Consider the following 18,635-nt stretch of genomic DNA (forward strand, 5'->3'; position numbering starts at 1 on the left):
AACGAAATGCTAGTTCCCGCCCGGTTTCGAACCGGGGACCTTTCGCGTGTGAGGCGAACGTGATAACCACTACACTACAGGAACTGCTCTGTTATTCTTTTTGATTGAGGAAAAGCGGCTAATCAAAACAATACACAAATAAGCAGTATTGTGTCAGCCATTAACCTTACAAAAGAGAGTTCAATAGCTTGTTCCGGAGTTGCCCAGGGTCCTGGAGAAGGTTTTAGAATTCCTTAACAATTCATTAATGTAATTTTGGTCCTGTCCTTGGCCCTCCTTGCTTAAGCTTTTACTGTAACTGTCCCTAAAATGGCCAACGATAAATGTCCTTTAACCCTCCTTTTCCTGTTGCCGTGATTCTCAGAGTAATAGACAGGCTAAATGAAACATAAGGAAGAACACAAATTATAAATATCTAGTGAAACGTGCAAGAAAGGTCCATTGTAAACAATTGGAACTCAGCCCACTTCCTTGATAGAGTTTGAATTGACTTTTCCCTTTTTAGTTTCTTTTGTAGGAAACGAAATGCTAGTTCCCGCCCGGTTTCGAACCGGGGACCTTTCGCGTGTGAGGCTAACGTGATAACCACTACACTACAGGAACTGCTCTGGTATTATTTTTGATTGAGGAAAAGCGGCTAATCAAAACAATACACAAATAAGCAGTATTGTGTCAGCCATTAACCTTACAAAAGAGAGTTCAATAGCTTGTTCCGGAGTTGCCCAGGGTCCTGGAGAAGGTTTTAGAATTCCTTAACAATTCATTAATGTAATTTTGGTCCTGTCCTTGGCCCTCCTTGCCTAAGCTTTTACTGTAACTGTCCCTAAAATGGCCAACGATAAATGTCCTTTAACCCTCCTTTTCCTGTTGCCGTGATTCTCAGAGTAATAGACAGGCTAAATGAAACATAAGGAAGAACACAAATTATAAATATCTAGTGAAACGTGCAAGAAAGGTCCATTGTAAACAATTGGAACTCAGCCGACTTGCTTGATAGAGTTTGAATTGACATTTCCCTTTTTAGTTTCTTTTGTAGGAAACGAAATGCTAGTTCCCGCCCAGTTTCGAACCGGGGACCTTTCGCGTGTGAGGCGAACGTGATAACCACTACACTACAGGAACTGCTCTGGTATTAATTTTGATTGAGGAAAAGCGGCTAATCAAAACAATACACAAATAAGCAGTATTGTGTCAGCCATTAACCTTACAAAAGAGAGTTCAATAGCTTGTTCTGGAGTTGCCCAGGGTCCTGAAGAAGGTTTTAGAATTCCTTAACAATTCATTAATGTAATTTTGGTCCTGTCCTTGGCCATCCTTGCCTAAGCTTTTACTGTAACTGTCCCTAAAATGGCCAACGATAAATGTCCTTTAACCCTCCTTTTCCTGTTGCCGTGATTCTCAGAGTAATAGACAGGCTAAATGAAACATAAGGAAGAACACAAATGATAAATATCTAGTGAAACGTGCAAGAAAGGTCCATTTGAAACAATTGGAACTCAGCCAACTTCCTTGATAGAGTTTGAATTGACTTTTCCCTTTTCAGTTTCTTTTGTAGGAAACGAAATGCTAGTTCCCGCCCGGTTTCGAACCGGGGACCTTTCGCGTGTAAGGCGAACGTGATAACCACTACACTACAGGAACTACACTGGCATTGTTTTTTTTGATTGAGAAAAAAGCGGCTTATCAAAACAATACACGAAATAAGCAGTATTGTGTCAGCGATTAACCTTACAAAAGAGAGTTCAATAGCTTGTTCCGGAGTTGCCCAGGGTCCTGGAGAAGGTTTTAGAATTCCTTAACAATTCATTAATGTAATTTTGGTCCTGTCCTTGGCCCTCCTTGCCTAAGCTTTTACTGTAACTGTCCCTAAAATGGCCAACGATAAATGTCCTTTAACCCTCCTTTTCCTGTTGCCGTGATTCTCAGAGTAATAGACAGGCTAAATGAAACATAAGGAAGAACACAAATTATAAATATCTAGTGAAACGTGCAAGAAAGGTCCATTGTAAACAATTGGAACTCAGCCCACTTCCTTGATAGAGTTTGAATTGACTTTTCCCTTTTTAGTTTCTTTTGTAGGAAACGAAATGCTAGTTCCCGCCCGGTTTCGAACCGGGGACCTTTCGCGTGTGAGGCGAACGTGATAACCACTACACTACAGGAACTGCTCTGTTATTCTTTTTGATTGAGGAAAAGCGGCTAATCAAAACAATACACAAATAAGCAGTATTGTGTCAGCCATTAACCTTACAAAAGAGAGTTCAATAGCTTGTTCCGGAGTTGCCCAGGGTCCTGGAGAAGGTTTTAGAATTCCTTAACAATTCATTAATGTAATTTTGGTCCTGTCCTTGGCCCTCCTTGCCTAAGCTTTTACTGTAACTGTCCCTAAAATGGCCAACGATAAATGTCCTTTAACCCTCCTTTTCCTGTTGCCGTGATTCTCAGAGTAATAGACAGGCTAAATGAAACATAAGGAAGAACACAAATTATAAATATCTAGTGAAACGTGCAAGAAAGGTCCATTGTAAACAATTGGAACTCAGCCCACTTCCTTGATAGAGTTTGAATTGACTTTTCCCTTTTTAGTTTCTTTTGTAGGAAACGAAATGCTAGTTCCCGCCCGGTTTCGAACCGGGGACCTTTCGCGTGTGAGGCTAACGTGATAACCACTACACTACAGGAACTGCTCTGGTATTATTTTTGATTGAGGAAAAGCGGCTAATCAAAACAATACACAAATAAGCAGTATTGTGTCAGCCATTAACCTTACAAAAGAGAGTTCAATAGCTTGTTCCGGAGTTGCCCAGGGTCCTGGAGAAGGTTTTAGAATTCCTTAACAATTCATTCATGTAATTTTGGTCCTGTCCTTGGCCCTCCTTGCCTAACCTTTTACTGTAACTGTCCCTAAAATGGCCAACGATAAATGTCCTTTAACCCTCCTATTCCTGTTGCCGTGATTCTCAGAGTAATAGACAGGCTAAATGAAACATAAGGAAGAACACAAATTATAAATATCTAGTGAAACGTGCAAGAAAGGTCCATTGTAAACAATTGGAACTCAGCCCACTTCCTTGATAGAGTTTGAATTGACTTTTCCCTTTTCAGTTTCTTTTGTAGGAAACAAAATGCTAGTTCCCGCCCGGTTTCGAACCGGGGACCTTTCGCGAGTTAGGCGAACGTGATAACCACTACACTACAGGAACTGCACTGGCATTGTTTTTGATTGAGAAAAAAGCGGCTTATCAAAACAATACACGAAATAAGCAGTATTGTGTCAGCGATTAACCTTACAAAAGAGAGTTCAATAGCTTGTTCTGGAGTTGCCCAGGGTCCTGGAGAAGGTTTTAGAATTCCTTAACAATTCATTAATGTAATTTTGGTCCTGTCCTTGGCCCTCCTTGCCTAAGCTTTTACTGTAACTGTCCCTAAAATGGCCAACGATAAATGTCCTTTAACCCTCCTTTTCCTGTTGCCGTGATTCTCAGAGTAATAGACAGGCTAAATGAAACATAAGGAAGAACACAAATTATAAATATCTAGTGAAACGTGCAAGAAAGGTCCATTGTAAACAATTGGAACTCAGCCGACTTGCTTGATAGAGTTTGAATTGACATTTCCCTTTTTAGTTTCTTTTGTAGGAAACGAAATGCTAGTTCCCGCCCGGTTTCGAACCGGGGACCTTTCGCGTGTGAGGCGAACGTGATAACCACTACACTACAGGAACTGCTCTGGTATTAATTTTGATTGAGGAAAAGCGGCTAATCAAAACAATACACAAATAAGCAGTATTGTGTCAGCCATTAACCTTACAAAAGAGAGTTCAATAGCTTGTTCTGGAGTTGCCCAGGGTCCTGAAGAAGGTTTTAGAATTCCTTAACAATTCATTAATGTAATTTTGGTCCTGTCCTTGGCCATCCTTGCCTAAGCTTTTACTGTAACTGTCCCTAAAATGGCCAACGATAAATGTCCTTTAACCCTCCTTTTCCTGTTGCCGTGATTCTCAGAGTAATAGACAGGCTAAATGAAACATAAGGAAGAACACAAATGATAAATATCTAGTGAAACGTGCAAGAAAGGTCCATTTGAAACAATTGGAACTCAGCCAACTTCCTTGATAGAGTTTGAATTGACTTTTCCCTTTTCAGTTTCTTTTGTAGGAAACGAAATGCTAGTTCCCGCCCGGTTTCGAACCGGGGACCTTTCGCGTGTAAGGCGAACGTGATAACCACTACACTACAGGAACTACACTGGCATTGTTTTTTTTGATTGAGAAAAAACGGCTTATCAAAACAATACACGAAATAAGCAGTATTGTGTCAGCGATTAACCTTACAAAAGAGAGTTCAATAGCTTGTTCCGGAGTTGCCCAGGGTCCTGGAGAAGGTTTTAGAATTCCTTAACAATTCATTAATGTAATTTTGGTCCTGTCCTTGGCCCTCCTTGCCTAAGCTTTTACTGTAACTGTCCCTAAAATGGCCAACGATAAATGTCCTTTAACCCTCCTTTTCCTGTTGCCGTGATTCTCAGAGTAATAGACAGGCTAAATGAAACATAAGGAAGAACACAAATGATAAATATCTAGTGAAACGTGCAAGAAAGGTCCATTGTAAACAATTGGAACTCAGCCCACTTCCTTGATAGAGTTTGAATTGACTTTTCCCTTTTTAGTTTCTTTTGTAGGAAACGAAATGCTAGTTCCCGCCCGGTTTCGAACCGGGGACCTTTCGCGTGTGAGGCGAACGTGATAACCACTACACTACAGGAACTGCTCTGTTATTCTTTTTGATTGAGGAAAAGCGGCTAATCAAAACAATACACAAATAAGCAGTATTGTGTCAGCCATTAACCTTACAAAAGAGAGTTCAATAGCTTGTTCCGGAGTTGCCCAGGGTCCTGGAGAAGGTTTTAGAATTCCTTAACAATTCATTAATGTAATTTTGGTCCTGTCCTTGGCCATCCTTGCCTAAGCTTTTACTGTAACTGTCCCTAAAATGGCCAACGATAAATGTCCTTTAACCCTCCTTTTCCTGTTGCCGTGATTCTCAGAGTAATAGACAGGCTAAATGAAACATAAGGAAGAACACAAATGATAAATATCTAGTGAAACGTGCAAGAAAGGTCCATTTGAAACAATTGGAACTCAGCCAACTTCCTTGATAGAGTTTGAATTGACTTTTCCCTTTTCAGTTTCTTTTGTAGGAAACGAAATGCTAGTTCCCGCCCGGTTTCGAACCGGGGACCTTTCGCGTGTAAGGCGAACGTGATAACCACTACACTACAGGAACTACACTGGCATTGTTTTTTTTGATTGAGAAAAAAGCGGCTTATCAAAACAATACACGAAATAAGCAGTATTGTGTCAGCGATTAACCTTACAAAAGAGAGTTCAATAGCTTGTTCCGGAGTTGCCCAGGGTCCTGGAGAAGGTTTTAGAATTCCTTAACAATTCATTAATGTAATTTTGGTCCTGTCCTTGGCCCTCCTTGCCTAAGCTTTTACTGTAACTGTCCCTAAAATGGCCAACGATAAATGTCCTTTAACCCTCCTTTTCCTGTTGCCGTGATTCTCAGAGTAATAGACAGGCTAAATGAAACATAAGGAAGAACACAAATTATAAATATCTAGTGAAACGTGCAAGAAAGGTCCATTGTAAACAATTGGAACTCAGCCCACTTCCTTGATAGAGTTTGAATTGACTTTTCCCTTTTTAGTTTCTTTTGTAGGAAACGAAATGCTAGTTCCCGCCCGGTTTCGAACCGGGGACCTTTCGCGTGTGAGGCGAACGTGATAACCACTACACTACAGGAACTGCTCTGTTATTCTTTTTGATTGAGGAAAAGCGGCTAATCAAAACAATACACAAATAAGCAGTATTGTGTCAGCCATTAACCTTACAAAAGAGAGTTCAATAGCTTGTTCCGGAGTTGCCCAGGGTCCTGGAGAAGGTTTTAGAATTCCTTAACAATTCATTAATGTAATTTTGGTCCTGTCCTTGGCCCTCCTTGCCTAAGCTTTTACTGTAACTGTCCCTAAAATGGCCAACGATAAATGTCCTTTAACCCTCCTTTTCCTGTTGCCGTGATTCTCAGAGTAATAGACAGGCTAAATGAAACATAAGGAAGAACACAAATTATAAATATCTAGTGAAACGTGCAAGAAAGGTCCATTGTAAACAATTGGAACTCAGCCCACTTCCTTGATAGAGTTTGAATTGACTTTTCCCTTTTTAGTTTCTTTTGTAGGAAACGAAATGCTAGTTCCCGCCCGGTTTCGAACCGGGGACCTTTCGCGTGTGAGGCTAACGTGATAACCACTACACTACAGGAACTGCTCTGGTATTATTTTTGATTGAGGAAAAGCGGCTAATCAAAACAATACACAAATAAGCAGTATTGTGTCAGCCATTAACCTTACAAAAGAGAGTTCAATAGCTTGTTCCGGAGTTGCCCAGGGTCCTGGAGAAGGTTTTAGAATTCCTTAACAATTCATTCATGTAATTTTGGTCCTGTCCTTGGCCCTCCTTGCCTAACCTTTTACTGTAACTGTCCCTAAAATGGCCAACGATAAATGTCCTTTAACCCTCCTATTCCTGTTGCCGTGATTCTCAGAGTAATAGACAGGCTAAATGAAACATAAGGAAGAACACAAATTATAAATATCTAGTGAAACGTGCAAGAAAGGTCCATTGTAAACAATTGGAACTCAGCCCACTTCCTTGATAGAGTTTGAATTGACTTTTCCCTTTTCAGTTTCTTTTGTAGGAAACAAAATGCTAGTTCCCGCCCGGTTTCGAACCGGGGACCTTTCGCGAGTTAGGCGAACGTGATAACCACTACACTACAGGAACTGCACTGGCATTGTTTTTGATTGAGAAAAAAGCGGCTTATCAAAACAATACACGAAATAAGCAGTATTGTGTCAGCGATTAACCTTACAAAAGAGAGTTCAATAGCTTGTTCTGGAGTTGCCCAGGGTCCTGGAGAAGGTTTTAGAATTCCTTAACAATTCATTAATGTAATTTTGGTCCTGTCCTTGGCCCTCCTTGCCTAAGCTTTTACTGTAACTGTCCCTAAAATGGCCAACGATAAATGTCCTTTAACCCTCCTTTTCCTGTTGCCGTGATTCTCAGAGTAATAGACAGGCTAAATGAAACATAAGGAAGAACACAAATTATAAATATCTAGTGAAACGTGCAAGAAAGGTCCATTGTAAACAATTGGAACTCAGCCGACTTGCTTGATAGAGTTTGAATTGACATTTCCCTTTTTAGTTTCTTTTGTAGGAAACGAAATGCTAGTTCCCGCCCGGTTTCGAACCGGGGACCTTTCGCGTGTGAGGCGAACGTGATAACCACTACACTACAGGAACTGCTCTGGTATTAATTTTGATTGAGGAAAAGCGGCTAATCAAAACAATACACAAATAAGCAGTATTGTGTCAGCCATTAACCTTACAAAAGAGAGTTCAATAGCTTGTTCTGGAGTTGCCCAGGGTCCTGAAGAAGGTTTTAGAATTCCTTAACAATTCATTAATGTAATTTTGGTCCTGTCCTTGGCCATCCTTGCCTAAGCTTTTACTGTAACTGTCCCTAAAATGGCCAACGATAAATGTCCTTTAACCCTCCTTTTCCTGTTGCCGTGATTCTCAGAGTAATAGACAGGCTAAATGAAACATAAGGAAGAACACAAATGATAAATATCTAGTGAAACGTGCAAGAAAGGTCCATTTGAAACAATTGGAACTCAGCCAACTTCCTTGATAGAGTTTGAATTGACTTTTCCCTTTTCAGTTTCTTTTGTAGGAAACGAAATGCTAGTTCCCGCCCGGTTTCGAACCGGGGACCTTTCGCGTGTAAGGCGAACGTGATAACCACTACACTACAGGAACTACACTGGCATTGTTTTTTTTGATTGAGAAAAAACGGCTTATCAAAACAATACACGAAATAAGCAGTATTGTGTCAGCGATTAACCTTACAAAAGAGAGTTCAATAGCTTGTTCCGGAGTTGCCCAGGGTCCTGGAGAAGGTTTTAGAATTCCTTAACAATTCATTAATGTAATTTTGGTCCTGTCCTTGGCCCTCCTTGCCTAAGCTTTTACTGTAACTGTCCCTAAAATGGCCAACGATAAATGTCCTTTAACCCTCCTTTTCCTGTTGCCGTGATTCTCAGAGTAATAGACAGGCTAAATGAAACATAAGGAAGAACACAAATGATAAATATCTAGTGAAACGTGCAAGAAAGGTCCATTGTAAACAATTGGAACTCAGCCCACTTCCTTGATAGAGTTTGAATTGACTTTTCCCTTTTTAGTTTCTTTTGTAGGAAACGAAATGCTAGTTCCCGCCCGGTTTCGAACCGGGGACCTTTCGCGTGTGAGGCGAACGTGATAACCACTACACTACAGGAACTGCTCTGTTATTCTTTTTGATTGAGGAAAAGCGGCTAATCAAAACAATACACAAATAAGCAGTATTGTGTCAGCCATTAACCTTACAAAAGAGAGTTCAATAGCTTGTTCCGGAGTTGCCCAGGGTCCTGGAGAAGGTTTTAGAATTCCTTAACAATTCATTAATGTAATTTTGGTCCTGTCCTTGGCCCTCCTTGCTTAAGCTTTTACTGTAACTGTCCCTAAAATGGCCAACGATAAATGTCCTTTAACCCTCCTTTTCCTGTTGCCGTGATTCTCAGAGTAATAGACAGGCTAAATGAAACATAAGGAAGAACACAAATTATAAATATCTAGTGAAACGTGCAAGAAAGGTCCATTGTAAACAATTGGAACTCAGCCCACTTCCTTGATAGAGTTTGAATTGACTTTTCCCTTTTTAGTTTCTTTTGTAGGAAACGAAATGCTAGTTCCCGCCCGGTTTCGAACCGGGGACCTTTCGCGTGTGAGGCTAACGTGATAACCACTACACTACAGGAACTGCTCTGGTATTATTTTTGATTGAGGAAAAGCGGCTAATCAAAACAATACACAAATAAGCAGTATTGTGTCAGCCATTAACCTTACAAAAGAGAGTTCAATAGCTTGTTCCGGAGTTGCCCAGGGTCCTGGAGAAGGTTTTAGAATTCCTTAACAATTCATTCATGTAATTTTGGTCCTGTCCTTGGCCCTCCTTGCCTAACCTTTTACTGTAACTGTCCCTAAAATGGCCAACGATAAATGTCCTTTAACCCTCCTATTCCTGTTGCCGTGATTCTCAGAGTAATAGACAGGCTAAATGAAACATAAGGAAGAACACAAATTATAAATATCTAGTGAAACGTGCAAGAAAGGTCCATTGTAAACAATTGGAACTCAGCCCACTTCCTTGATAGAGTTTGAATTGACTTTTCCCTTTTCAGTTTCTTTTGTAGGAAACAAAATGCTAGTTCCCGCCCGGTTTCGAACCGGGGACCTTTCGCGTGTTAGGCGAACGTGATAACCACTACACTACAGGAACTGCTCTGGTATTAATTTTGATTGAGGAAAAGCGGCTAATCAAAACAATACACAAATAAGCAGTATTGTGTCAGCCATTAACCTTACAAAAGAGAGTTCAATAGCTTGTTCTGGAGTTGCCCAGGGTCCTGAAGAAGGTTTTAGAATTCCTTAACAATTCATTAATGTAATTTTGGTCCTGTCCTTGGCCATCCTTGCCTAAGCTTTTACTGTAACTGTCCCTAAAATGGCCAACGATAAATGTCCTTTAACCCTCCTTTTCCTGTTGCCGTGATTCTCAGAGTAATAGACAGGCTAAATGAAACATAAGGAAGAACACAAATGATAAATATCTAGTGAAACGTGCAAGAAAGGTCCATTTGAAACAATTGGAACTCAGCCAACTTCCTTGATAGAGTTTGAATTGACTTTTCCCTTTTCAGTTTCTTTTGTAGGAAACGAAATGCTAGTTCCCGCCCGGTTTCGAACCGGGGACCTTTCGCGTGTAAGGCGAACGTGATAACCACTACACTACAGGAACTACACTGGCATTGTTTTTTTTGATTGAGAAAAAAGCGGCTTATCAAAACAATACACGAAATAAGCAGTATTGTGTCAGCGATTAACCTTACAAAAGAGAGTTCAATAGCTTGTTCCGGAGTTGCCCAGGGTCCTGGAGAAGGTTTTAGAATTCCTTAACAATTCATTAATGTAATTTTGGTCCTGTCCTTGGCCCTCCTTGCCTAAGCTTTTACTGTAACTGTCCCTACAATGGCCAACGATAAATGTCCTTTAACCCTCCTTTTCCTGTTGCCGTGATTCTCAGAGTAATAGACAGGCTAAATGAAACATAAGGAAGAACACAAATTATAAATATCTAGTGAAACGTGCAAGAAAGGTCCATTGTAAACAATTGGAACTCAGCCCACTTCCTTGATAGAGTTTGAATTGACTTTTCCCTTTTCAGTTTCTTTTGTAGGAAACAAAATGCTAGTTCCCGCCCGGTTTCAAACCGGGGACCTTTCGCGTGTTAGGCGAACGTGATAACCACTACACTACAGGAACTGCACTGGCATTGTTTTTGATTGAGAAAAAAGCGGCTTATCAAAACAATACACGAAATAAGCAGTATTGTGTCAGCGATTAACCTTACAAAAGAGAGTTCAATAGCTTGTTCCGGAGTTGCCCAGGGTCCTGGAGAAGGTTTTAGAATTCCTTAACAATTCATTAATGTAATTTTGGTCCTGTCCTTGGCCCTCCTTGCCTAAGCTTTTACTGTAACTGTCCCTAAAATGGCCAACGATAAATGTCCTTTAACCCTCCTTTTCCTGTTGCCGTGATTCTCAGAGTAATAGACAGGCTAAATGAAACATAAGGAAGAACACAAATTATAAATATCTAGTGAAACGTGCAAGAAAGGTCCATTGTAAACAATTGGAACTCAGCCCACTTCCTTGATAGAGTTTGAATTGACTTTTCCCTTTTTAGTTTCTTTTGTAGGAAACGAAATGCTAGTTCCCGCCCGGTTTCGAACCGGGGACCTTTCGCGTGTGAGGCGAACGTGATAACCACTACACTACAGGAACTGCTCTGTTATTCTTTTTGATTGAGGAAAAGCGGCTAATCAAAACAATACACAAATAAGCAGTATTGTGTCAGCCATTAACCTTACAAAAGAGAGTTCAATAGCTTGTTCCGGAGTTGCCCAGGGTCCTGGAGAAGGTTTTAGAATTCCTTAACAATTCATTAATGTAATTTTGGTCCTGTCCTTGGCCCTCCTTGCCTAAGCTTTTACTGTAACTGTCCCTAAAATGGCCAACAATAAATGTCCTTTAACCCTCCTTTTCCTGTTGCCGTGATTCTCAGAGTAATAGACAGGCTAAATGAAACATAAGGAAGAACACAAATTATAAATATCTAGTGAAACGTGCAAGAAAGGTCCATTGTAAACAATTGGAACTCAGCCCACTTCCTTGATAGAGTTTGAATTGACTTTTCCCTTTTTAGTTTCTTTTGTAGGAAACGAAATGCTAGTTCCCGCCCGGTTTCGAACCGGGGACCTTTCGCGTGTGAGGCGAACGTGATAACCACTACACTACAGGAACTGCTCTGGTATTCTTTTTGATTGAGGAAAAGCGGCTAATCAAAACAATACACAAATAAGCAGTATTGTGTCAGCCATTAACCTTACAAAAGAGAGTTCAATAGCTTGTTCCGGAGTTGCCCAGGGTCCTGGAGAAGGTTTTAGAATTCCTTAACAATTCATTAATGTAATTTTGGTCCTGTCCTTGGCCCTCCTTGCCTAAGCTTTTACTGTAACTGTCCCTAAAATGGCCAACGATAAATGTCCTTTAACCCTCCTATTCCTGTTGCCGTGATTCTCAGAGTAATAGACAGGCTAAATGAAACATAAGGAAGAACACAAATTATAAATATCTAGTGAAACGTGCAAGAAAGGTCCATTGTAAACAATTGGAACTCAGCCCACTTCCTTGATAGAGTTTGAATTGACTTTTCCCTTTTCAGTTTCTTTTGTAGGAAACAAAATGCTAGTTCCCGCCCGGTTTCGAACCGGGGACCTTTCGCGTGTTAGGCGAACGTGATAACCACTACACTACAGGAACTGCACTGGCATTGTTTTTGATTGAGAAAAAAGCGGCTTATCAAAACAATACACGAAATAAGCAGTATTGTGTCAGCGATTAACCTTACAAAAGAGAGTTCAATAGCTTGTTCTGGAGTTGCCCAGGGTCCTGGAGAAGGTTTTAGAATTCCTTAACAATTCATTAATGTAATTTTGGTCCTGTCCTTGGCCCTCCTTGCCTAAGCTTTTACTGTAACTGTCCCTAAAATGGCCAACGATAAATGTCCTTTAACCCTCCTTTTCCTGTTGCCGTGATTCTCAGAGTAATAGACAGGCTAAATGAAACATAAGGAAGAACACAAATTATAAATATCTAGTGAAACGTGCAAGAAAGGTCCATTGTAAACAATTGGAACTCAGCCGACTTGCTTGATAGAGTTTGAATTGACATTTCCCTTTTTAGTTTCTTTTGTAGGAAACGAAATGCTAGTTCCCGCCCGGTTTCGAACCGGGGACCTTTCGCGTGTGAGGCGAACGTGATAACCACTACACTACAGGAACTGCTCTGGTATTAATTTTGATTGAGGAAAAGCGGCTAATCAAAACAATACACAAATAAGCAGTATTGTGTCAGCCATTAACCTTACAAAAGAGAGTTCAATAGCTTGTTCTGGAGTTGCCCAGGGTCCTGAAGAAGGTTTTAGAATTCCTTAACAATTCATTAATGTAATTTTGGTCCTGTCCTTGGCCATCCTTGCCTAAGCTTTTACTGTAACTGTCCCTAAAATGGCCAACGATAAATGTCCTTTAACCCTCCTTTTCCTGTTGCCGTGATTCTCAGAGTAATAGACAGGCTAAATGAAACATAAGGAAGAACACAAATGATAAATATCTAGTGAAACGTGCAAGAAAGGTCCATTTGAAACAATTGGAACTCAGCCAACTTCCTTGATAGAGTTTGAATTGACTTTTCCCTTTTCAGTTTCTTTTGTAGGAAACGAAATGCTAGTTCCCGCCCGGTTTCGAACCGGGGACCTTTCGCGTGTAAGGCGACCGTGATAACCACTACACTACAGGAACTACACTGGCATTGTTTTTTTTGATTGAGAAAAAAGCGGCTTATCAAAACAATACACGAAATAAGCAGTATTGTGTCAGCGATTAACCTTACAAAAGAGAGTTCAATAGCTTGTTCCGGAGTTGCCCAGGGTCCTGGAGAAGGTTTTAGAATTCCTTAACAATTCATTAATGTAATTTTGGTCCTGTCCTTGGCCCTCCTTGCCTAAGCTTTTACTGTAACTGTCCCTAAAATGGCCAACGATAAATGTCCTTTAACCCTCCTTTTCCTGTTGCCGTGATTCTCAGAGTAATAGACAGGCTAAATGAAACATAAGGAAGAACACAAATTATAAATATCTAGTGAAACGTGCAAGAAAGGTCCATTGTAAACAATTGGAACTCAGCCCACTTCCTTGATAGAGTTTGAATTGACTTTTCCCTTTTTAGTTTCTTTTGTAGGAAACGAAATGCTAGTTCCCGCCCGGTTTCGAACCGGGGACCTTTCGCGTGTGAGGCGAACGTGATAACCACTACACTACAGGAACTGCTCTGGTAATCTTTTTGATTGAGGAAAAGCGGCTAATCAAAACAATACACAAATAAGCAGTATTGTGTCAGCCATTAACCTTACAAAAGAGAGTTCAATAGCTTGTTCCGGAGTTGCCCAGGGTCCTGGAGAAGGTTTTAGAATTCCTTAACAATTCATTAATGTAATTTTGGTCCTGTCCTTGGCCCTCCTTGCCTAACCTTTTACTGTAACTGTCCCTAAAATGGCCAACGATAAATGTCCTTTAACCCTCCTATTCCTGTTGCCGTGATTCTCAGAGTAATAGACAGGCTAAATGAAACATAAGGAAGAACACAAATTATAAATATCTAGTGAAACGTGCAAGAAAGGTCCATTGTAAACAATTGGAACTCAGCCCACTTCCTTGATAGAGTTTGAATTGACTTTTCCCTTTTCAGTTTCTTTTGTAGGAAACAAGATGCTAGTTCCCGCCCGGTTTCGAACCGGGGACCTTTCGCGTGTTAGGCGAACGTGATAACCACTACACTACAGGAACTGCACTGGCATTGTTTTTGATTGAGAAAAAAGCGGCTTATCAAAACAATACACGAAATAAGCAGTATTGTGTCAGCGATTAACCTTACAAAAGAGAGTTCAATAGCTTGTTCTGGAGTTGCCCAGGGTCCTGGAGAAGGTTTTAGAATTCCTTAACAATTCATTAATGTAATTTTGGTCCTGTCCTTGGCCCTCCTTGCCTAAGCTTTTACTGTAACTGTCCCTAAAATGGCCAACGATAAATGTCCTTTAACCCTCCTTTTCCTGTTGCCGTGATTCTCAGAGTAATAGACAGGCTAAATGAAACATAAGGAAGAACACAAATTATAAATATCTAGTGAAACGTGCAAGAAAGGTCCATTGTAAACAATTGGAACTCAGCCGACTTGCTTGATAGAGTTTGAATTGACATTTCCCTTTTTAGTTTCTTTTGTAGGAAACGAAATGCTAGTTCCCGCCCGGTTTCGAACCGGGGACCTTTCGCGTGTGAGGCGAACGTGATAACCACTACACTACAGGAACTGCTCTGGTATTAATTTTGATTGAGGAAAAGCGGCTAATCAAAACAATACACAAATAAGCAGTATTGTGTCAGCCATTAACCTTACAAAAGAGAGTTCAATAGCTTGTTCTGGAGTTGCCCAGGGTCCTGAAGAAGGTTTTAGAATTCCTTAACAATTCATTAATGTAATTTTGGTCCTGTCCTTGGCCATCCTTGCCTAAGCTTTTACTGTAACTGTCCCTAAAATGGCCAACGATAAATGTCCTTTAACCCTCCTTTTCCTGTTGCCGTGATTCTCAGAGTAATAGACAGGCTAAATGAAACATAAGGAAGAACACAAATGATAAATATCTAGTGAAACGTGCAAGAAAGGTCCATTTGAAACAATTGGAACTCAGCCAACTTCCTTGATAGAGTTTGAATTGACTTTTCCCTTTTCAGTTTCTTTTGTAGGAAACGAAATGCTAGTTCCCGCCCGGTTTCGAACCGGGGACCTTTCGCGTGTAAGGCGAACGTGATAACCACTACACTACAGGAACTACACTGGCATTGTTTTTTTTGATTGAGAAAAAAGCGGCTTATCAAAACAATACACGAAATAAGCAGTATTGTGTCAGCGATTAACCTTACAAAAGAGAGTTCAATAGCTTGTTCCGGAGTTGCCCAGGGTCCTGGAGAAGGTTTTAGAATTCCTTAACAATTCATTAATGTAATTTTGGTCCTGTCCTTGGCCCTCCTTGCCTAAGCTTTTACTGTAACTGTCCCTAAAATGGCCAACGATAAATGTCCTTTAACCCTCCTTTTCCTGTTGCCGTGATTCTCAGAGTAATAGACAGGCTAAATGAAACATAAGGAAGAACACAAATTATAAATATCTAGTGAAACGTGCAAGAAAGGTCCATTGTAAACAATTGGAACTCAGCCCACTTCCTTGATAGAGTTTGAATTGACTTTTCGCTTTTCAGTTTCTTTTGTAGGAAACAAAATGCTAGTTCCCGCCCGGTTTCGAACCGGGGACCTTTCGCGTGTTAGGCGAACGTGATAACCACTACACTACAGGAACTGCACTGGCATTGTTTTTGATTGAGAAAAAAGCGGCTTATCAAAACAATACACGAAATAAGCAGTATTGTGTCAGCGATTAACCTTACAAAAGAGAGTTCAATAGCTTGTTCTGGAGTTGCCCAGGGTCCTGGAGAAGGTTTTAGAATTCCTTAACAATTCATTAATGTAATTTTGGTCCTGTCCTTGGCCCTCCTTGCCTAAGCTTTTACTGTAACTGTCCCTAAAATGGCCAACGATAAATGTCCTTTAACCCTCCTTTTCCTGTTGCCGTGATTCTCAGAGTAATAGACAGGCTAAATGAAACATAAGGAAGAACACAAATGATAAATATCAAGTGAAACGTGCAAGAAAGGTCCTTTTGAAACAATTGGAACTCAGCCAACTTCCTTGATAGAGTTTGAATTGACTTTTCCCTTTTCAGTTTCTTTTGTAGGAAACAAAATGCTAGTTCCCGCCCGGTTTTGAACCGGGGACCTTTCGCGTGTAAGGCGAACGTGATAACCACTACACTACAGGAACTGCACTGGCATTGTTTTTGATTGAGAAAAAAGCGGCTTATCAAAACAATACACGAAATAAGCAGTATTGTGTCAGCGATTAACCTTACAAAAGAGAGTTCAATAGCTTGTTCCGGAGTTGCCCAGGGTCCTGGAGAAGGTTTTAGAATTCCTTAACAATTCATTCATGTAATTTTGGTCCTGTCCTTGGCCCTCCTTGCCTAAGCTTTTACTGTAACTGTCCCTAAAATGGCCAACGATAAATGTCCTTTAACCCTCCTTTTCCTGTTGCCGTGATTCTCAGAGTAATAGACAGGCTAAATGAAACATAAGGAAGAACACAAATGATAAATATCTAGTGAAACGTGCAAGAAAGGTCCATTTGAAACAATTGGAACTCAGCCAACTTCCTTGATAGAGTTTGAATTGACTTTTCCCTTTTCAGTTTCTTTTGTAGGAAACAAAATGCTAGTGCCTGCCCGGTTTCGAACCGGGGACCTTTCGCGTGTAAGGCGAACGTGATAACCACTACACTACAGGAACTACACTGGCATTGTTTTTGATTGAGAAAAAAGCGGCTTATCAAAACAATACACGAAATAAGCAGTATTGTGTCAGCGATTAACCTTACAAAAGAGAGTTCAATAGCTTGTTCCGGAGTTGCCCAGGGTCCTGGAGAAGGTTTTAGAATTCCTTAACAATTCATTAATGTAATTTTGGTCCTGTCCTTGGCCCTCCTTGCCTAAGCTTTTACTGTAACTGTCCCTAAAATGGCCAACGATAAATGTCCTTTAACCCTCCTTTTCCTGTTGCCGTGATTCTCAGAGTAATAGACAGGCTAAATGAAACATAAGGAAGAACACAAATTATAAATATCTAGTGAAACGTGCAAGAAAGGTCCATTGTAAACAATTGGAACTCAGCCCACTTCCTTGATAGAGTTTGAATTGACTTTTCCCTTTTCAGTTTCTTTTGTAGGAAACTAAATGCTAGTTCCCGCCCTGTTTCGAACCGGGGACCTTTCGCGTGTTAGGCGAACGTGATAACCACTACACTACAGGAACTGCACTGGCATTGTTTTTGATTGAGAAAAAAGCGGCTTATCAAAACAATACACGAAATAAGCAGTATTGTGTCAGCGATTAACCTTACAAAAGAGAGTTCAATAGCTTGTTCTGGAGTTGCCCAGGGTCCTGGAGAAGGTTTTAGAATTCCTTAACAATTCATTAATGTAATTTTGGTCCTGTCCTTGGCCCTCCTTGCCTAAGCTTTTACTGTAACTGTCCCTAAAATGGCCAACGATAAATGTCCTTTAACCCTCCTTTTCCTGTTGCCGTGATTCTCAGAGTAATAGACAGGCTAAATGAAACATAAGGAAGAACACAAATTATAAATATCTAGTGAAACGTGCAAGAAAGGTCCATTGTAAACAATTGGAACTCAGCCGACTTGCTTGATAGAGTTTGAATTGACATTTCCCTTTTTAGTTTCTTTTGTAGGAAACGAAATGCTAGTTCCCGCCCGGTTTCGAACCGGGGACCTTTCGCGTGTGAGGCGAACGTGATAACCACTACACTACAGGAACTGCTCTGGTATTCTTTTTGATTGAGGAAAAGCGGCTAATCAAAACAATACACAAATAAGCAGTATTGTGTCAGCCATTAACCTTACAAAAGAGAGTTCAATAGCTTGTTCCGGAGTTGCCCAGGGTCCTGGAGAAGGTTTTAGAATTCCTTAACAATTCATTAATGTAATTTTGGTCCTGTCCTTGGCCCTCCTTGCCTAAGCTTTTACTGTAACTGTCCCTAAAATGGCCAACGATAAATGTCCTTTAACCCTCCTATTCCTGTTGCCGTGATTCTCAGAGTAATAGACAGGCTAAGTGAAACATAAGGAAGAACACAAATTATAAATATCTAGTGAAACGTGCAAGAAAGGTCCATTGTAAACAATTGGAACTCAGCCCACTTCCTTGATAGAGTTTGAATTGACTTTTCCCTTTTCAGTTTCTTTTGTAGGAAACAAAATGCTAGTTCCCGCCCGGTTTCGAACCGGGGACCTTTCGCGTGTTAGGCGAACGTGATAACCACTACACTACAGGAACTGCACTGGCATTGTTTTTGATTGAGAAAAAAGCGGCTTATCAAAACAATACACGAAATAAGCAGTATTGTGTCAGCGATTAACCTTACAAAAGAGAGTTCAATAGCTTGTTCTGGAGTTGCCCAGGGTCCTGGAGAAGGTTTTAGAATTCCTTAACAATTCATTAATGTAATTTTGGTCCTGTCCTTGGCCCTCCTTGCCTAAGCTTTTACTGTAACTGTCCCTAAAATGGCCAACGATAAATGTCCTTTAACCCTCCTCTTCCTGTTGCCGTGATTCTCAGAGTAATAGACAGGCTAAATGAAACATAAGGAAGAACACAAATTATAAATATCT

Source organism: Notolepis coatsorum (assembly GCF_963971535.1).
Source record: "Notolepis coatsorum genome assembly, chromosome: 17".
Taxonomy (NCBI): domain Eukaryota; kingdom Metazoa; phylum Chordata; class Actinopteri; order Aulopiformes; family Paralepididae; genus Notolepis; species Notolepis coatsorum.